We start from the raw sequence: 19,588 nt of genomic DNA on the forward strand, positions 1-19,588 counted from the left end.
TAGGAGTAAATGGCTCATCGCGTAGCGCACTCCCGAAAAGGGGTTTTTATACTCCTCAGAATAGGAGTATATCGTCTACTCCTCTGCTTGAAGGGATACTTTCGGAGTGCTAGAAGGAGTAAAGTGTTACCGCTCTGCAGACGGGAGTTTATTTAGGAGTAAAGTTGTGATCACAAAGGAGTTAGCATGGCAATTAATAGAAGTATTATATACTCCTTTGCAGCTACTTTTATAGTACATTTCAGGAGTACGTGCCTGTTCCTTTTAAGTAGTTTTGACAGGAAATTTTTGGAGAAATTTTTCTTACTATAGGGTTACATTTATGATTCCCAGATGAGTATATTACTTCACTTGATGCGGAAGCCGATTTGAAATAAAGTATTCGTATGGAAGGCTCATTTTAGAGCTTGATATTCCAGGATAAATGCGTCGATGAACTTACAGTGATTTATTTCAAACAATATTTTATTGGGTACAAAACATTTGAGACATGTGTTCGGCAGCTTGCTTTCGACGGTTACAGAGAACCAACGTCTTGGCCCCTGTAGAAAAGAAGAGTGCCTTAACCCACGCTGTCTTTGGGTACATAATTTAAATACCCAAAGGAATGAAAATAGAGATGCCACACTTGAAAGCAAGGAGGGAACCTTGAAATGCTTCGCTGTCAACATACAGGCTCCTTCTGCAAGAAAGATTAGAAAAACAAATGCATCAGTGGAATTGCACCTCTAAGCTTGAATTATGACGTGCTTCAAGTCTAGAAGTCAACCGTTCAGAGTGCACTTTTCAATAAAGTAGGTATTATTGAAGTTTAAACGTTTTTCATGACAAAAGATTAGCTAGCAGAACATAGTAGGTAATCAACTAGCTAATACATACCTGTACCCTGTCGGATGACAGCGGCTAAACGCGGTTTTCAGGGAATCACAAATTCTAGAGAGCCGCTTTCGTAAACGTTAAGGCAATACGGCGAATGGGAAGCAGCATCGATAGGGAACATTTTTTCCGCAAAGCATAAAACTGAAAAAAAAATAAAATGGTCTTACTGAGGCACTTGCGCATTCGCGCTGCCTTTGGCTGCGTTCCTGCACCGAAAGAGGCCACGAGATATAATTTTTTTTTACTTGTCAGAGGTTCCTCATGCTTTTCAGGCACCATATCAGAACCAATTACTGAAATCAAAACATGCAAACAAAAGACAGCGCTTTGCATACACGCAGCGGAAGCTTACATGCAATTTCCTTGATGGGAGAGCCCGCAGCTACGCATTTTCAGGACGTCCTCATTCTGTGTATAGGCCAAAGGCAGGGCAAGGGTGACTGACATAGCAGGCATTGTTAGGAATAGAAAGCTACCACCAGACCCACCCTCCCGCCGCCACCTGTCTTCTGTTAAGCTTTGCCCTCACATTCGTGGCCAGGGTTCAAAAGAAAACATTCTAGACAGGTCTATCTGGATGGGTAAGGAATATACTTTCGGGAAAGAACGCCAACCAGAAAAAAAAACATGTTTGGGAATCTTCTTGGTTCTTTCAGCAGGTGTGACTGCGAGTGAGTCACAGCTTGCCTTTTTTAAGCCTTCTGTTAGTCATCCGCCGGGTCACTGATCGTAGACAGTTGATGCAAGGATAGTTCCCTCGAAGTCAGTCTTGTCAACCCGCGCTTCCTTCCTTGTTCATTTGTTTGGCATCCGCTTTGTGCTGCTTCAGTTTTTCTGGGAAATGCTTGTTTTCGCCAATGTACTACGTCCAGCACGAGCAGGGGATCTCGTACACTGGCGTAAGCTTTATTCTTTTTCTTTCGCTGCCTTCCTGGGATCAGCAGTCTGAACCGGAACGCTTGCCTCCACGAGTTTCACATAATGGAATGTGTTCGGAAACTGCACGCGAAGTGGAAACTTCTTTTAACATTTTTCAAATGCGAAGAGCTTACAAGATACCACATTTTGGAACTAGACGCCTAACCATCCAGAAAAGGCAGCGTTCAGTATGGTTGAAACCTCATGTCCGCTGCCGAAAATCGCTGCAACGTTAAGATGCTACCAACTCGGAAAATGTAACAGTTTAGCTAATCTCCGTGAGCGCTAAGGCGTCGCCATGTCCTGTGCTATGACTGAAAAGAATAAAATCGCTTGCATTGTTTGCATAACAAGGCCCTCTTAAAACACAGGAAAGAAAGCAACCGATTAGGGCACGGTTCTCAGCACTGTTCGTAATAACGTGACAAAAATTCACAGACCCCAAGGCTGTGCATTTTCACCTGTCATTGCCTGTACAGCTTTTCCACATTCATGGGGCGTGAACGCATGAAGAAAATTTGGTCCCTAGAAGAACTGACCGTACTTCCAGCTGTACATGTTAGTGTAACAGCCACGACTGCAGTGCCACACTCTTTTTTTCAGCCGCATGCAACAACAAATTTCTCAGATACTTACTTCATGCCTGCTGTGTGAGTTGGCTCCACCGGACCACAATGAAGCCTTTGCTGTTTTGCTGTTCTCGTTAAGCCTTTCATCTCGGCGCACCCGTGGTTCACAGCAAGTCTACGCACACTGAAAAGGGAGCGGCGTTAAGTGCATGCGCGTCTATGGCATCAAAGGAGAGTTTAATACTGCTTACCAGAACACACGACGATGATAATCCGGTCTTTAGTATTCTTGCAATACAGCGAAAGAACGAGGGGCCGACGATGTCGAGAAAACTGGTGCGTCACACACACATCGCCATGTCGGCGCGGCGAAACGGCAGCAGCCAACACTTGTATGCTGCGTAGACAATGAATGACTAGCCGCTGCTTCTGCACATATTGCTGGCTTGAGTGAGACGTTCATTGCAGCACGTTGCTGCTAAGGTCGATGATGTCCAGTCTTACGTCACGACAAGAGCGCGCAAAGGAGCGGGTGGCAAACTGGCGGCTTCGGGGAGGCCGACGCGTCACACACCGCCATGTTGGCTCGGCTGAGCTCGGCTGGCTAAGCCTCTCGCAGACTGCCGTCGCAGGCGATGCAACACCAAGCGTTCTCCGAATACACTGGGGGCTTCACAGGCACTGTCTGTGGCGCACCTTGGTGCGCGAGGTTGCGGCGATCCGGTGTCTTGTAACATGACAAACGTGCGTGAAGCAGCAAAAGCACAGGCGAGCAGGCAGCGACGACAGAGCCGGCGTCGTCACCTGCAAGTGCAGCGAACCGGCAGCTGCCACTAGGCGGCGGGCAGACACTAAGGAGTGCATAAAGGGCCTGAAGGAGTTTTGAAGCCGACATACTCCTTCTTGGAAAAGTAGTAAAATCATGTAAATGCTTTATTTTATTCCTCGATTTCGCGACGGCAGTAAAAAAGGAGGATTTCCTCTTTTTTACTACTTAAAGTCGATTGCGCAATTTTCAATAAGGAGTTTAAAAGCGGACACTAGCCATTTATATTCCTATTTGGGCTTATTTGTGTTTACAGTGTACACAGCGAGTGGCTCGCGCTTGAAGCGGTCGCCGCTATAAGAAGCGAAAGTCAAGACTAAAAACTTAACCGCGGTCGCAAATCAACGAAAAGGAACAAGGTGGCGCGTAAAGAGCGCCGCTGCCATTCACTGGCAGAGAAGAAGCAAATGAGGGAGGGAGGGAGAGATTTCCTTCGCGCGTCGGAGGATGGCGTCGCTGGCGCGGCAATTTTTCACGTCGCGAACAACCCGCTCTGCGCGTCCCTCCCGCCGCCACTGCTTCGCCATCTTTCTTGCCACGCTGCGGGTGTCGCAGGAATAGAAGTAAAAAGACGACGAAAAATCGGAACGCATGAAAGAAAGCGGCAGTAAATGCAAACGTAAACAGCGCGAGCCCGCATCAGCACGCCCAAGAAGAGATCCCCCGAGGGCGCTAAGGGAAGGGAACAAGCGGAGGGAGGGGCAGGAGATACCCGCGTGGCATCCGCAACAACGGGACGGAGATCTCCATTTGTTTTCCACGCAGCGCGAGCGCAATGAGTCCTTCCCAATATCGTAGCCCTTATATCTCTCGGTTTTCGGTCCGGTCGCCGCAAGACTGACGTGAAGAGTCGCGCGTCAGAACCAAAACAACGGCTCTGGTGGACTGTTTGCATGCGCGTGTCCCACAATGTCAGGGGTTTCGAAGCTCCGAGAGAGCGCGGACAAAAGCTCCTCTTGCTCCGCGGCCGGCGTCCGTACTCCAGGGATGAGGTCCAATGGACGCACCGACAGCGGCGCCGGAAGCTGCCAGCGCCTCTGCGGTGGCGTCTGTATACGATGCTTCATTCTCGTCCTTCGCTTGTACAACAAAGCGGAACAACGCGGTTTCTGGGAAACGGCCAAGGCAGCCCGCTTCGGCTCCAGAGCTACGCGAAACTTGAGCGGCAGGGACTTTGCGACCATTACGAACTTTCGATGACGGTCCTGAGGCGCCGGCGTCTCATTATGCATACAACTACATGCTCTGAAGAAGTATGCGCTTGAGAAAAAAAAATAGCTCCTCTTACCAAATCCAAATCTCAACGAGTCCTTAGAAAGAACATGTAAAGAGCTTTCGCAATCGAAATCTTGAGCACTGCATTTCAGTCAGCGCTGCACAGCATCGCTTGTGGTCATGACAAGAAGTTGCGGCTTTCTTCGACCGACAAGATGTGTACTCTCTCTACACCCACTTGATTTACGGGCTCATCCACTCAGGCGCCCAGCATGCCTGCACAAAGCAGATCGCATACAACCAAAAAAAAAAAAGAGAAAAGAACCACGAGGCTAGGAGGGGATCACTTTCGTTCCTTATCGACTACCATCTTAATTCACCAGGACGCAGAGAAATAGATAGAACTGATCTGTACATGCGATTTATTGCATTTTTTTCTTCATACGTGTCCAGGCACTCAGAAATGGCTATTATTTCCTCCCACGAACGCCACAATCAGCTTCTAATGCCCACAAGCCGCATTTGCTGGGTGTCTAACAATGTGCCCAATTTATCACGCCTTTTTCCTTTCTTCCCTGTGCTTCCCATATAAGGGCTTCTGTCGTCCGCACTCGCGTATGTAGCGCCCTTCGCTGCCTACTTTCCGGCTAAATCCCTTTAAAGTTTCGGCAGACACGCGATTCTTTAGTCGTTTCTGCAGCCCGCGGTGAAAGCGGTCATCCTTTTTGTTCGCTCTCCAAAAATACAGTACGGAAGAACAAGAAATGCTCTCCCTCAACAAACAGCATCGCAAAACGAGGCAACACGAATTTTAATGCACGAAAAAAAAAAATCTTGTTGCCGCTTTTCCTTTTTTTTTTTCGCCCCTAAAATCTGGCATTTCTTGCCAACAGCGCGCTCAAAATCCAAATCCCCTTGAGCAAATGCCAGCTGCTAAAGAGCTAACGACATCTCAAAAGAAAATAGCAACAGAGAAAAAAAAAAAACAGCCGAAAGGAACAAGATGAAAGCTCTCTGAATAACGACTACAGAGAGCCCGGCAAGCATATACCTATAGTATAACAACAATAACAACACCGATAATCCCGCCTGCAAGAACGCTCGCATGCAGAAGCAGGCGCGCGCACGAAAAGGGATGAAAGTTTATGCGCGCACTTTGAACGCGCGTCGCCGAAAAAGAAACCGTCAAAGCGGGAGGGAAATCGCGAAGCAATAGGCGGTTAGGGTTCCGGAAATAGGAGCAAAACAAATACGCCACCGGTGCGCCAAGCAAAACGCCAGAGGCGCGGCCGATTCCGCCGGTGCGGAGCGGGTTGAGTGCTCGCGACTGCGCGCCGGCAGCAGTCCGGCGCAGCCCTCGGCGCACCCGGAACGCACCCGTGGGCCCACGAAGCTTGAGTGCTCGCCGGGTCCCACGACGAAGCGCCTGCTGCGCAGATCACGCATGTGCGAAGCTACAGAAGGAAAGGCTCGGCTGCGCAAGAAAACGCTGTTCGTCTTTTCCGCTTCCGGTATATGGGAGGAGATTGAGAGCGGTTGGAAAAAGAAAGCCCCAAGCAAAGAAAGAAATGTTTGCGCTAATTTATAGCAGCGCAATTCCAGTGCTCAATTTTTTTTACTCTCTTTGTTTTCTGCCGCTACCTTCTTCCTTCTTTGAGCGGTTCCGCACACTCTCGTCAGCCTCGTGTTTAGATATGCAGCGTTGCGCTTTCTTTGAGGAGGGGATCCTAAAGATTCTACCTGCGAGCTCCCGTACCGACTCATCACCGGCTATACGTAGCAGCAAGTTTTCACGGCGCGCATCCGAAAGCACGCGGCTCTGACGCTAGTGCACCGCAGGCTTGATTCGCTGAGCGTGCAACGGAGCCAAAAGTTTGCACGCTCCGCGTGTAAAGTGCCAAGAGATTTATGGAGCGTAAGGAATTTAGAGGCATGCGCAAGTGCACGCGAAGAAACACCCAGATCACGTGCGCGGAGTGAAGGAAAAAGGCGGCCCTGAGCCTCGCGCCGTGCCAAGGCGCAATGCGACAGACGAGTTGTTTTGGAAGAACCTGCACGCTACTGCTGAACTGCTGCTCGAATCAGTCCAGAAATTGCGACACAAACGTCGAATCAGCCAGTCATACAAACAAACAGAAAATCGTCGAAAGAAAGATTTAAAGAGAACCCAAAGAGAAAATAGTTTCTTTTTTATTTTTCTGGTCGCAACGAAAGGGCATGCTGCTTCAAAAAGTTGCTGGTGGTAAAGACACAACGAGGTTAGCATACTCGCAGCGCGTCGCTTTCAAAAATTATGCTCACTTGCACTTTACACCTTGCACGTGACGAAGCATCGCGTCTGAGCACTTTACGTCCAGCTTAATCTTGGCTTATAATGAGTGGAACTCAAAGGTGACAAAAATACCAGAGCGTGGCTTCAGACAAAAGTTTCACAACGCAAGGAAACGTGCAAAGGACCACCGAATGAGACGCAGCTGCGAAACTTTTGAAGGTATCTCAGTTGTGACGTGAGTTGCCTGCCAGAGCTGCCGAACGTGCTCGAAAAAAATTGTGAACCTCCCAAGTCCCACGCTCTTGTTTCGTTTCTACATCCGACTCCTGCATGACTATCAACAGCGCGTGAGAGTGTATAGCCTTCCCGGGTGCGCAGGTCTGCAGAAACGACATGCAAAGTGGTAATAATGAAAACGCTTTTAGCTGCTGGTATACGAATTAATGCTTCCTGTGAAACAGGACCGACAGCTCCTAAGATGGTCCTGAAAAACACTTCTACTTGCCTTCTAATGACCCTTTTACTTGTCATGCAACAATTTAGTTCCGTAGCCTTTGATGTAAGCGTCCATTTTGAGCAGGAGTTTACGTTCTGAATCGTTAAGAAATGCGGCACGGCGTAATTAATTCTATCAATCATGTGCCATGCCGCTATGTTGTGTCTGAAAGAAGCCACACGCATGAACTGATCTTAACTTTAGATTTTGAAGCAAGTGACTCTGATAGGTATAGTTCTGAGCGGAGATGATTGGACGGGTTGGCACGATACAACTTTACAACAGAACAGCTGCATGCACAAGCAGGACAAAGAATTAGTGTCGCTTTTCAGGGAGAACAATACCTTGACATTACTGGAAACTTAGCATTGTACGATTTACAGAGCCTTCCGATTAGACTCTCTTTCTAAAAAAAAACAAAAAAAAAAACAAAAAGCAAACAGGAACTTGCTTTTTTTTTTTTTGCAAGACAGACGCGGTGCTTATGTACATTTTTTAAGCGAAATTGCATTAAAGCGCCATATATCTCTATTTATGACACAAACATGTTTTTCACTTCCGTTTATGTTTGTCTTGCTGGAGGTGTTGCGCGATTGTCAACGCATGTGTACTTCGTGGTCGGTAAATTGTGTTCTGCGTTTCCTTCGCTTTTTTTTTTGTTCATTTTTGCTCGCGAGGAGCTAGCGTGTACTTATACGAGTGACGATTCGAATAAACTGTAGGTAGTAAGACAGCGCCATGTTGCATTATCTGTTGTTCCTTATTTGTTCATGTGCCGCTGCACTGTTTCACCCCAAAGAATGTTTTCACTCTGGGGATGTCAATGTAGTTCGCCTGATAGGAACACATCAGTGGAGTGACGTTATGTGTTATCGGTCAGCCGCTCCGTGTTGTTCAGCGTTCCGGGAAGAAATGTGTGTCAGAAAATTTTTTTATCGCCGGCGAGAGTCACGGACGTCTGAGAGAACCAGCGACTGCGTTCTTGTTCAGCATCTCGAGGGAAAACGAGCGTGGCTGCAATTATTTATTTTCTATTTACTGCTAGCCGCGAGAGGTATCCACGAGAGCAAAGGCCTGCTTTATTTCGCATGCCAAGATGCACCCCGCGGTAAGTGTTAGTTTTAGCTTCTGAGACGCGATAACTAACCGTGGAAGTAATCGTTTGCAAGGTCGGCTCATGCCCGAGCAGGAACGGAGACGCCGACCTCCGCTGTTGCTTGCGAGTGTGGCTGATCGGGCTAAAGGTGATCCATGGCAGCGAAAAACGGAAAACAGCGCAACTTTGTGGACAAGGACTAGAGGAATGGCGAACACGACCGCGCTGACTTTGAAGTTGAAGTGAGTCCGGTAGTGTACGTCCTTCCTCTAGTTCTTGTGTAAAAAGCTGCGATGTGTTTCGTTTTTTCCAGCCGCTGAGGAAATGTCCAGGTCTTGTCTGTCTAGATGGCATTGATATGGCGGACCGCTGCCGCGATCTTCTTTAGGCAGAAAATCACCGGCAGTAATGGCTTAAAGCTACAGCGCGCAAGTCTCCCGAGACTCCTGTGCACGATTCGCTGAAATGTCCAGCTGTCCACCCAGAAACGTGGTCATGGGTTCAAAGCTTCGCGGCGATATGAGAACTTGTCCTCCCCAAACGAAGAAAAAAGCACCTTGTTATTTTTTTCTTCCTCATAAAACAAGTCGCGCCACACGCTGTTCCCACGCTGCACAAGCCCTCGTCACATCGATGTAAGTACTGCGTGTTCAATAAACAAGTGATAAGCCGCCGCGGTGACTACAGTGGTTATGGCGCTCGGCTGCTGACCCGAAAGACGTGGGTTCGATCCCGGACGCGGCGGCCGAATTTCGATGGAGGCGAAATACTAGAGGCCCGTGTACTGTGCGACGTCAGTGCCCGTTAAAGAACCTCAAGTAGACGAAATTTCTTCACTACGGCGTCTCTCATAGCCTGAGTCGCTTAGGGACGTTAAATCCTCATAAACCATAAACCAATAAAGAAGTGTGTTCGCAGCAGTCACGATGAGTGCCACTTCCCTGTCTGCCACATTTCATCGCAGCATCGGCAGTTTGGTCCGCCAGGCTTATCCGTACGGGACTTTTCTTCTCTGGGGGCTCTTCAAGGCTACTGGTGTGTGCTCAGCTCGAAATCTTCCCACACGCGCTTTCATTGAAGTAAAAAGTAATACTGTCTTTGCCAAATATAACCAGGCAACGGGGCTGGCTCAGGCGCGTAGTGGAGCGCTTGTTGCACCCCTTAATTAAGCTCCAAATGGGTGTAAGGCATAAGAGCCATCTTCCTCATCTCTCGAGACTTTTTGGTCTTTAAGGCTGCCGCAAGGCCTCCGTTATACGGCTGACAAGGAAGCCTCGTTGCCTGGTTACATTTGGCAAATACTGTACGTTCCGCGGGAGACTTTTGACGAGTATAAGCAGTGGTCACGCAACAATCTCGGCGGCAAGCCCACGAGGACGGACGGAGCGGAGCACGGTGAACGTAACCTTGGCCCACAGCTTGAACGGTGGCCCCGTCCCCAGATGGCCTCAAGCGCTCAGCGCAAGAATTACGTATTCAAGAGTGAAAGCGCAGCCGCGCTCTCCTCCCGAATCGCAAATGCGGTGTAATTAGCATTCATGAACACTGCTTATCGAGCTGTTCCGACTTTCGTCTTTAATTGAATCCCATCTTTTTTTTTCTCCTCTCTGGGCCTTCCTCAGCCGGACGTGCACAAAAGAAGGGGGACAACCGGGCGCCCACCATTCTAGATGCAGAGCCCGCTTCGCTCATCTTTTATTCCGGGCCGCCTAAATTATCGCCGGGGCCGCGCCAAAGAAATCTGGCCGCGGAAGGTTCTTTGTTAGGTAAAGAGGTGCGCCCAAATCATCACCGCCACGCTGTGCAAAGTGCTGAGCCCAGCACGGCCGGCCAGCTGAACCATCCTCTCCGCGAAAGTGCGCGCTTTCAGCTGGGGACGTTTTGTTCCGTCCGCCATGCAGGCGGGGAAGTCTGCTTCGCCGCTTCTTCGCCATGGTTCGTTTCGCATTCTGTCTAATAACGCAGTCATCCCGCTTGAAGTACATGCGGCGACTTTTTTTACACTGTTAAAGAGGAGAGAGATTGTAATATGAGGTGCACTTCGGAAAGCGTTTTTTATTATTATTATTATTCGTTTCGCGCTAACGAAACGATGGTTACATGCGATGGTGCGGCTGTATATCGCCTTTTTACTCCAGCTGGGTAGACCGGGTACCAAGTAAAAACCGCGCGAAAGGCTGTCTGTTGCTGATCCTAAGTTAGATGGTTTTATCACTGCTTCTCTTTAGGTTAGCAGCATGGCGTGCATAGTGATTAAAATCCGCCAAGGTGAATTTTCTCTTATGTACAGTTTGCGAGAAGTACTTCTTTCGTTCCGTGTGGTGTATAGGAGGAAATGTGATGGGAACCTGTGAGACACTAGGAGATCAACTGCTGCTGTCTGATGTAATGTGCCTTCGTCTGACGCTTTAGTGTTGCCTCCATATTTGGCCATAGATCTGCACGGAAGGAGCGCGCATTATGTGCCGACGCTGAGCGTAGGTTTTACAACGTGTCCCGTATGAGCACATACTGCTGCATTACGCGAACACCAAACCAACGAAATATTCCGAAAGGTACGCTTGAAACTCGTAAGCCGACTTGCTGGCGATAAAACATGCGTGGTGAGGTAGTAGCAATTAAACTTAGGCATTTTTCAATTGCCTAGTGGCAGGACAAATTGATTACATCAGTTATCGAACACAGATGACACCTAGAAGCGCGTAAATTTATAGATGATGCAACTTACGATGTAAAAAATTTTTGATGCAAACGTTAACAGCACCACTTCTTCTGATGACCTGGAAAGCTTCCCGCGTTATAACAACTCGGTGCTTCTGACTCCAGTAAGCGAAGCAGAGATTAGAAGTATAGTTCTAAATTTAAGGAATACTACTTCCAAAGATGTTGAAGGTGTTTAAGCAAAACCAATCAAACACGTTGCGCATTATCTTGTTTCTGGTCTAGTGCTCAAATTTAATTTATCTTGCGAGCAGATCACATTTCCTCCTGAAATGCAGGCCGCTCGAGTAAGTTTATTGCATAAAAAAGGTGACAAAAATGATATGGGAAATTATCGTCCTATATAAATATTCCCGGTCTTTTCTAAAGCTTTAGAAAAGGTTATTTTAAAACGTGTGGCAACTTTTGAAGAAAAATATAAGTTGCTAGCTGACTCCCAATTAAGTTTCCGCAAGAGATTTAGCACAGAACTTGCACTCTTAGCACAAAAGGTACACATTCTAAGCACATTGAAAGAAGGGAAGCTAGTCTTAGGTTTTTAAGTCGACTTCTCGAAAGCTTTCGACACTATCAACCTCGCAGTATTGACTAGGAATCTAGAACATTATGGCATTCGCGGAAAAGCCGGGGCTGTTATGGAATCTTACCTAAAACATCGTAACCAAATTGTAGCCAGAGATTATTCCTTGTCCGGCCCACTTCATATTTCTCCTGGTGTGCCACAGGACAGCAGCATCCTGAGTTCCTTTCTTTTCAATTTGTACGAGCACGATCTGTACAGTATTGCACCACCCGCTGCATTTGTTAATTATGCCGATGATACAAGTGCATTTCTTAAGGGAGAGCCAAGCGACCAGTTAATAGCTGCTGCAAATACAGCACTGGCTAAGCTAGATGAATGAGCCCAGAAAAATAGTCTGAGGATAAACGCTGAGAAAACGAAATCGGCTTTGTTTCATAGTAAAAGCAAACACATAGATGCGCAAAATAAAATTATTGCTACGGTCAAATCCTGTAGAGATTGCGCCTAGCTTTAAAAACTCTGGGCATCATTTTTCAAGACACAATGTCGTGGGATGCCCATTGTTTCTATTACAAAGAAGTTATCCCATCTGGTAGGTATAGTTTCTCGTAATCGTCACGTACTGTCTCGCAACATTCTGACGTAGATTTACAATAGCCTTTTCCCCTCTAGACTGTCACTTGGTATGAGCATCAACGACTAAACCTAATATAGAAAGACTGCACATCCTGCAAAAACAGTTTTTAAGAGCTTTCCAGAACGCACCAATGCACTATCACACACGTGAATTATTCACGAAATACAAAGTTGCTCCAGCCACAAAATGTTACGACTACAAGAAACAAAATGTAATAATACATTGATTCATGAAATAGCTAAACTAGAAAATAATGTGGAATCCTAAAACACGCGTCATTTTGAACCATAGAGGGTTAAAACAAGCAGAGGAACATGCGGTCTGCAAATGCTGCAAAATAAATTGTATAGGATACTGAACAGCTTCCACACTAGAAAAATCTAGCTATAGAACATTGCGTTCAACACACTGCACGATCTTTTCATGATGCGGTACATGTGATTTTTCCTTGTATGTTTTAAACAGTGAGTTATGTTTGTGTGTGATTCACAGGCGAAATGTAGTCGCACAATCCAGTGTGCATGCTTGCCATGTTTTTCGCCAGGTGTTATGCATGTACTGTGCTTTCATGCTTTTTTTTTCTTGCTGTGACAGTGGTTTTTTTTTCTTTCTGCGACAGAGATGCTGTTCATGTTACTTTTTGTTGACCCTGTGCATCGCCTTAGCTTCGTACACTTATTTTGCACTGTGTGTTTTCTTTAAGCTGTAAAGTCGCATTGTAAGTTGCTTCTGCGCTGTACACTTTTCAATGGACACATATGACCAACCCGTCAAGTGCTATCTTTGTTTAGAACTGTCGCTTTAATTGCAGTATTTCTTTAATATCTTGTTCTGCACGCAAAAAAGGCTTTTCAGATTTGTAAGCTCATACTGCTGTACTGTCGTTCTTCCTCTGTGCTGTAGGAGTAAAGATGGAGTCAAGACCTTTGTCGAGGTGTAGCCACAGGTTACAGTCCCAACTCCTATACTTTGTAAGGAAGGGATCATACTCGGACTTAATTCATTCAAAAATATGACTCAGTGTATAGCGTTGCTGCCCAAGGCGACTGATAACGGCTCGCTCGTCATTGCAGCAGAGCCAACCTCTCCATTCTATACGGTGCACCACAAAAAAAAAAAAAAAGTAAGGTAATTTTCGAGCAGAACCTTTTACTACCTTCTAGAGAAGCCTTCAGCGAGAGTCTTCATTTGGCGTAATGCGCTCCTTAAACGCGGGTCTACAGCGCACGGTACAGGCAAGCGGTGAACCCATAAACTGCTCAGCACAGTTCTTGCTTAATTCGTCCTCATGCGGAGTGCAGTGGATGTTCGCTTAATTGAAAGCCAAATTTGCGCCCGGAGGGCATCGGCCCGCACTCAGCATACTATTCACTGGTCTTGCAGCGGCGTTAGCGCCCACAATCGTTCTCAGTCATGTAGATTTACTTTGCCTCACAGCAGAGCGCGTAACTCAAGGCAGACCGCAAGGAGCCGGCGCGCAGGCTTACTTCAAGTATTCGCCATGCTGCGCCTGTGGCCGAAATTACGGAGAACAAAGAGGCGAGAAATGCGCACGCGCACACACCTGCGCGCGGGTACGTGGGTGTGTTGATTATGCATGAGGAAATAAAGAAACGCAAAAAGGGACGAAGAAGAGAAGGTCAGCCAGGAAATTCGATTTCGAACCTGCAAATGCGCGCTATATCTCGCCGCGAGCATGCGGGCTATGCAAATTGCCGCGCGATTTTCTTCTAGCAGTCGCCTTCCCCTCCACCACGCCGGGTACGGCGGCGAAGCGCGCTTTCAAAAGATGATTGGGACGTGAGCTGGGAGCTACGCGGCGGCCGCGTGGGCGTTGTGCGGAGCGGGAGAAAAATATGGTGTTTATTATTTCGGCGGCGCCGCGGTACCGTTTCGGCAGCGATGTGTAAGCTCAAGCAAGGAGCAAGCGCGATTCCTCGGTAGGAGAAAAAATAAACAAAGAACGTAATCATGAAAAGAAGGAGGCACGAAGTATTTCCACTGGCCCTCAATTTTGAAAAATGAAAGGAAAAAATGACAGGCATTACCTTCGGGTAGTATTGCCGTTTCGCTTTTCCTTTTACCCTTATTCCAACCTATGACCTTTCTTCCTCGCAGTCGTGTAATGTAGACAATCGGGAGGGAGAAAATACCTGCCTCCCTTCAAACTGCGGGCGACGTTATCATCCCGCCGAATATTTCCCGCGGAAAATGCTTAGCTTTACTGCCGCCTATCGCTTGCCGCAACAGCAAGTAAGTCGATAAATGCCTTATTTTGGGAGAAAGATTAGAGATAAAAATAAAAAGGATTTCAGCGATCTATAGCTGCAGACTGCGCTCAAAACCGTACATTTCAATACAGTAATTCTTATCACTGCGCAAGACAGAATAGCCGAGCGTCAAGGAAAAACCTTTCCAGACTACGTTTCAAGGGCATGTGTGATCCCTTCGGCACGGAAGACCTTGAAGTCTACTTACGAGCGGTCTGCACAGAGACTGTATCGTTTTGTGAATCCGTGAAGATTCAGATTCTGTCCGTCACGTTTTTATTGGCGAGCCAACAGTTTGTTTGCAACCGTCTGAACAACTATAAGGGGCCAAGTCAGATCGGAACGGCAGTCACACTTTCTCAGGTCAATTGTTTTAAAACGCACTCGTATTAATTATTCATCACCTATATTTGATATTTTTAATCGCAATTTTCATATTTTCGCGTGTAAATTCTGCCGCGCAACATCTTACGTCCTCGGGGTTGATATTTCACAGAAATTTTCCTCCCGTCTCATTGCTATGCGGTATATTGTTTTGCGTTTTTAGCTCTCCCTCATTCCGTCGAGAAGAATCGTCCTACAGATATGGCCACAACTGACCAGTCAGCGCTGTCTATGACAGGAATGGAATACATTTCAATTAAAAGAACAGCACTCAGACAGCTCTAATCCTCTTTCTGCGCCGCTGAGTGCAACCGAGTCGCCAGCGGCATTCTTCCCCCAGTTTTTTCTACCTGACCTAACGTAACCAATTAGTCCCTGCGTGCGAGCGTCAAGTGCCATCTCCCAGCGGCGCAGACGCTCGCGATTATGGGCCACGCGCTCTCCATTCCAGCGCGCACACATGCCGAGAAGAGCGCGCCATTCGTCCATGCGCGCGAAATGCAGCCGCCGCCACCGCGCGGGCATGCCGACGACTTATTTCGCCCAGGTATGGCCCGTCCAGTGGCGTTCCCCACGGCCCGCTGTAATGACCAGCGCCCGTCTCGACCCCGCCTTCGTCGATTTCATTTCCGCAGGCAGAAACTGCCCGCGCATGTACCGTGTTTGCTCTCGGGCATCCGATGCGCCCCTCGACGTTCGCTGGTCATCAGCGGACTGCCGACTCAGACACGATATGCGGAGGAAGATTGGACGAGGGGAAAGTAATCAGAAAGCTAATCGACAGACTAGGTGCGCTCCGTCCCGACAACGGATCCTTTGAACATGTCGATGGAATTCTGAGGGCGTTAGAGATTCCACCTTTAGTGTACGCTATCGGTGATGGAGGATGTTGCTTAGTGCGCGCATGGAGCCTCGTGGTGAGAGGCACAGTCGCCTATCTACGCATCACAGCAGGAGCTCAGTTCCAGTGATACGGATAGATACTCGGGTACGGTTGGTTCCTTGGCTTATTAGTAAGAGATTAAAATTTGGGGACAGGAAACTCACTCGGAGGAAACAAGTACGCGTGCGAGGCATCGAAGTGAAACGAAACGCTGCGACTAAAGTTTTGCATTATGGTGCCGCATTTGATGTGGAGGCAGTCGGGACAACTGCGGTGATTACGCGCGCGCCAATGCGGTACACGCTTCACTGGCCTCGATGCACCGCGGCATGGTCTGACACGGGCACCGGCGACCGCATCATTCCATTACGGAGGAAAAGAAAGCGGTGGCGGGGAAGGTGGGGGCGGCAGGACACGCCCCCTAATCAGCCCGACGCTGCGGGGAGGCCGATCATCAGCAGCGGGCTCGCACATCGAGCCGCGCCGTCGAAAAGGTGGGGGTACCCGCGACAGCTCACCCGGACGACCATCAGCGAAGCCAGTCGCATCCGCCAGTTCATTTTCTCAAAGGGAGGGAACCGGCGGGCACGGGAAGCAGCGAGAATGTGCAGCTGACTGCAGTGGCACACACGGAGGCGCATGCGGAGGGATACGGCTCCCTTGGAGAACGGCATTCATGTAGTATCTCTAATTCGGCCACAGACACAAGGCCTGGCGTCGCCCCGAAGCTTCCTTAACGAACCAAAAGGCGAACGGGCCCCTTATTTGAAGTAACGTAGGGATAAAGGCAGACCGCAGATATCTTCAGCCTAAAGGCGCAATCTGTATGTCGGAACTCGGTTGTGAGACGTGTTTCTTGGTGAGAGGGGAGGAAATTGGCGTGCACGCTGGCCGCACGATCAGTGGCCGGAACAAATAGCTGAGGGCTGTCCGCTCTATGTGCGGCGTGTCATTTACAAGTGCGACGCTCTGTCGAATAATAATTAATAATAAGCGGTGGTGAACATGACAGAGAGCCAAGCGAAGCGAAACCTTCTAGGGGGCTTTCTATAGCGGCACAGCACTGCCTAACCGATGCACAATCTGGTAGTAATGATAGCAGTCAGTTCGGCGAGGAACATTCGCTGCAGCACTTGATCAAGTGTCGGTCGGATATGGCCGACATAAAACGCAGGCAACCTGACAGAGGAGCACGTGAGCGACCCGCAAATTAACTGAACGATACTTCGCTTCTGGGTGACGGAGACAGCAGCCACATTCGGCCGGTAGGTTTCACGTACCCGAAGCCGTCGCGCTAGTGTGACGGAGTCCGAGTGCCGGGCAGCCGACATGGCAGTAATTAAATTACAGTAACGAAATAGCAGAAAATGTAATTAATTTTCACGTTCGACAAACGATAGCGCTACGCAGACACAAACGCAAAGAAGGCGGCAGGACAAAGGTTCCTGTCTGTGTAGCGCTACTGTTTCTCGAAAATGAACGTGCACCTAGCTCAGCTTTCTGCCTCGTCAATTACTTTTCTCGGGAAGTTGTAATGCAATTCATTACTTTTATGGACTATTAATTTGGTAATATAATCAACTACTTTGGGGCAGTAATTTCGGGCAAAAGCACCTCCGAACTTACTTTTGTTGAGAATGATGCTCCTCTTTTTGTCGGCAATGCACTTGTCTCGCGTTTGCAAGGTCGGACGCCTCGAAAGCAAAAAAAAAAAAAAAATGCGAGGACACTTTGGCAACTAAAATGTTAAGAGGCGAAAGCCGAGTACACTATGCCATGACTACTTCCGGTGGATGTAACGTCACATCGTTCCCGTGGCTATATCGATACCAAAATTATACGTTTTTCGGGGATCTGAAGCGTTAATTACGCTTAATTACACATTTTTCCATATAATTTGACACAAGTTCGGCATTTTTCCGACCATTCTGTGACAATTTTCACTATGCCGCGACGACTTCCGGTGGATGTGACGTCACACAGTTTCCGTGGCTATATCGACGTCTGCGTTATTTCGACGTAATTTTGACATTTTTGACTATAATTAATTAACTAATTACTCTACAGTAATCAAACGTGGCTTCTAGTAAGTTTTTCCTCCTCTATCTGAAACAACCATTCGTTTTATCTTTTTTATTAGTTACCGAGTTAACACGCTGCCAAAGGTGTAACACCCTCGGCTAACGAACGACATGTCATAAAAGACTTTCGCCTTAAAAGCACGCAGCAAGCACGACCAACAGAATCGGCACACGCGGAAGAGCAGCGATGAGCGCGTGGGCTTCAAACATCACCTTGGCGACGATTCCAAGGAAAGGGAACTCCAGCCCTGTGTACGCTCACACACGCCGACGCGAAAATGGCTCAGCCGCCAGGAGCGCTCCGTGACAAGAGGCACGCCGTATTGCGTCTCCACACAGACGCACAGCGACCGTTCGAAGCGAGTCCTTCAATTTAAACTGCTTTATAATGTGCGCACGACGCCGCACTAACAATAAATCTCGACTGACGTGCGACGAACATGATTGTGAGCTTTCGGGAAAACGAGCATCTGTGACCGGATTTAAAGCCTTGTTTTGAACTGAAGGGCAAAATAGGTGACAGTGTCAGCGACACATGCAGTCAACTTATGTCCGGCGGCGTCCGCGCTCCTGCTACCATGTTCGGCGACGATGAGCGCTCGAGCAAGCAGTCGCTGCACCACCCGCAGTTGAGGCGGACAACAAATCCTTCAAAATAAAGACGGCGGGCCACACGACGAATTGAACGACAAACTTCATAGCTGGATGAACAATGACGTCAGTAATTTTGCGATTACGGTTGTTCTTACCAGCAAAGCATGACTTCTCTTCAGATCGGGGCAAAACTGCCGACGCCCGCTTTGAAGCTCAGTGGCGGTGCATCCTGCAATGTTTGTAGGAGCTATGAACAGCGTGCTTCTTTGTATGGGTCGAAAATAGAGACTAATTTGAATGTCATCACATTACTTTCGGAACAATGCCATTACCGTCTATGAGGAGTAATTTCTAATAGCATTTAATTCCTTTTCAAAGTAATATTCCAATGCATACCGGGCCACATTCATATCCAGCTCATTCGTCCGCATGAGCCGTGTCGTCGCCATTCGACTCCCTCGTCGAGCGACAGACAAAGCAACCTGCCGCTGCCAGAAAAAAAAAAAAAAAGAAAAATAGAGGCTTACAGCTAAAGTCGGGGGCTTTATTTCGCTAACGCGCTGCGGGTTCTAGCACTGCGCCGTCCCTGCTCAGGGAATCGCCCCGGTCCGTGACTACGCAACCGACTGCCGATTGCAGCGTGCTATGTTTAGACCGCGGTCGTAACAGGCGCATTGTACTCCGTTGTCGCGAGTGCCAATTAGCGAGTTCCTTTTCGCAAGTGCGGGCGAGTCGCCCTGGCTCGTTGCGAAACCCCGCAGCCCTGAGGAGGCGAGCGCGATTCCGACTTGGTACGCGCGAATGACAACCAAAGCCACTCTCACGCACAAACAGTCGGCCGCTGCTTCAACGGAGTAGTCAAGGTCCACGGAGGAGAACGAGAAGGAGCACCGAAAGCGACGCGGTGCGGACTTGGGGAGCGCCGAGGCTTAGAGCAGCCGCTTATTGCTCGTCTTTTACGCTGTCGTTTGAAACGTTTACTCACGTACTCTTCCTTCTTAGTTTGTACAGCCACTGGATTTCGGGAGAACTGTTCCACCTTTCCAGATGAGCCAGCGCGCCGTAATTAGGAATCCTCTAAGGCACCATTTCTGCTGCTTTTTAGTCTTTGAAGCGGCCCTGTGTTTTCGGGAAATTGACTGCCCTGCCCCTCAAATAAAAAGAAAACAAAGAGAAACACAGACATTCATTGTCCTGGAAGCAGACATGGTCAACCTGTCCGTT

At 48.3% G+C, this 19,588-nt stretch overlaps 1 protein-coding gene and 1 long non-coding RNA gene across 5 annotated transcripts in view; both read right to left on the reverse strand.

Annotated features, from left to right (window-relative positions):
• LOC149354866 (rap guanine nucleotide exchange factor 6-like) overlaps window positions 1-19,588 on the reverse strand; it is a 602,352-nt gene that overhangs the window by 346,916 nt on the left and 235,848 nt on the right. The window lies entirely within an intron of this gene.
• On the reverse strand, window positions 445-3,240 carry LOC149354867 (uncharacterized). The gene is made up of 3 exons (XR_016291389.1): window positions 2,618-3,240; window positions 2,434-2,550; window positions 445-682 (listed from the first exon to the last, which is right to left on the reverse strand). It is a non-coding gene; the product is annotated as an uncharacterized LOC149354867 (long non-coding RNA).

Source organism: Amblyomma mixtum, chromosome 3, assembly GCF_055824585.1.
Source record: "Amblyomma mixtum isolate Tamu chromosome 3, ASM5582458v1, whole genome shotgun sequence".
NCBI classification, from domain to species: Eukaryota; Metazoa; Arthropoda; class Arachnida; order Ixodida; family Ixodidae; genus Amblyomma; species Amblyomma mixtum.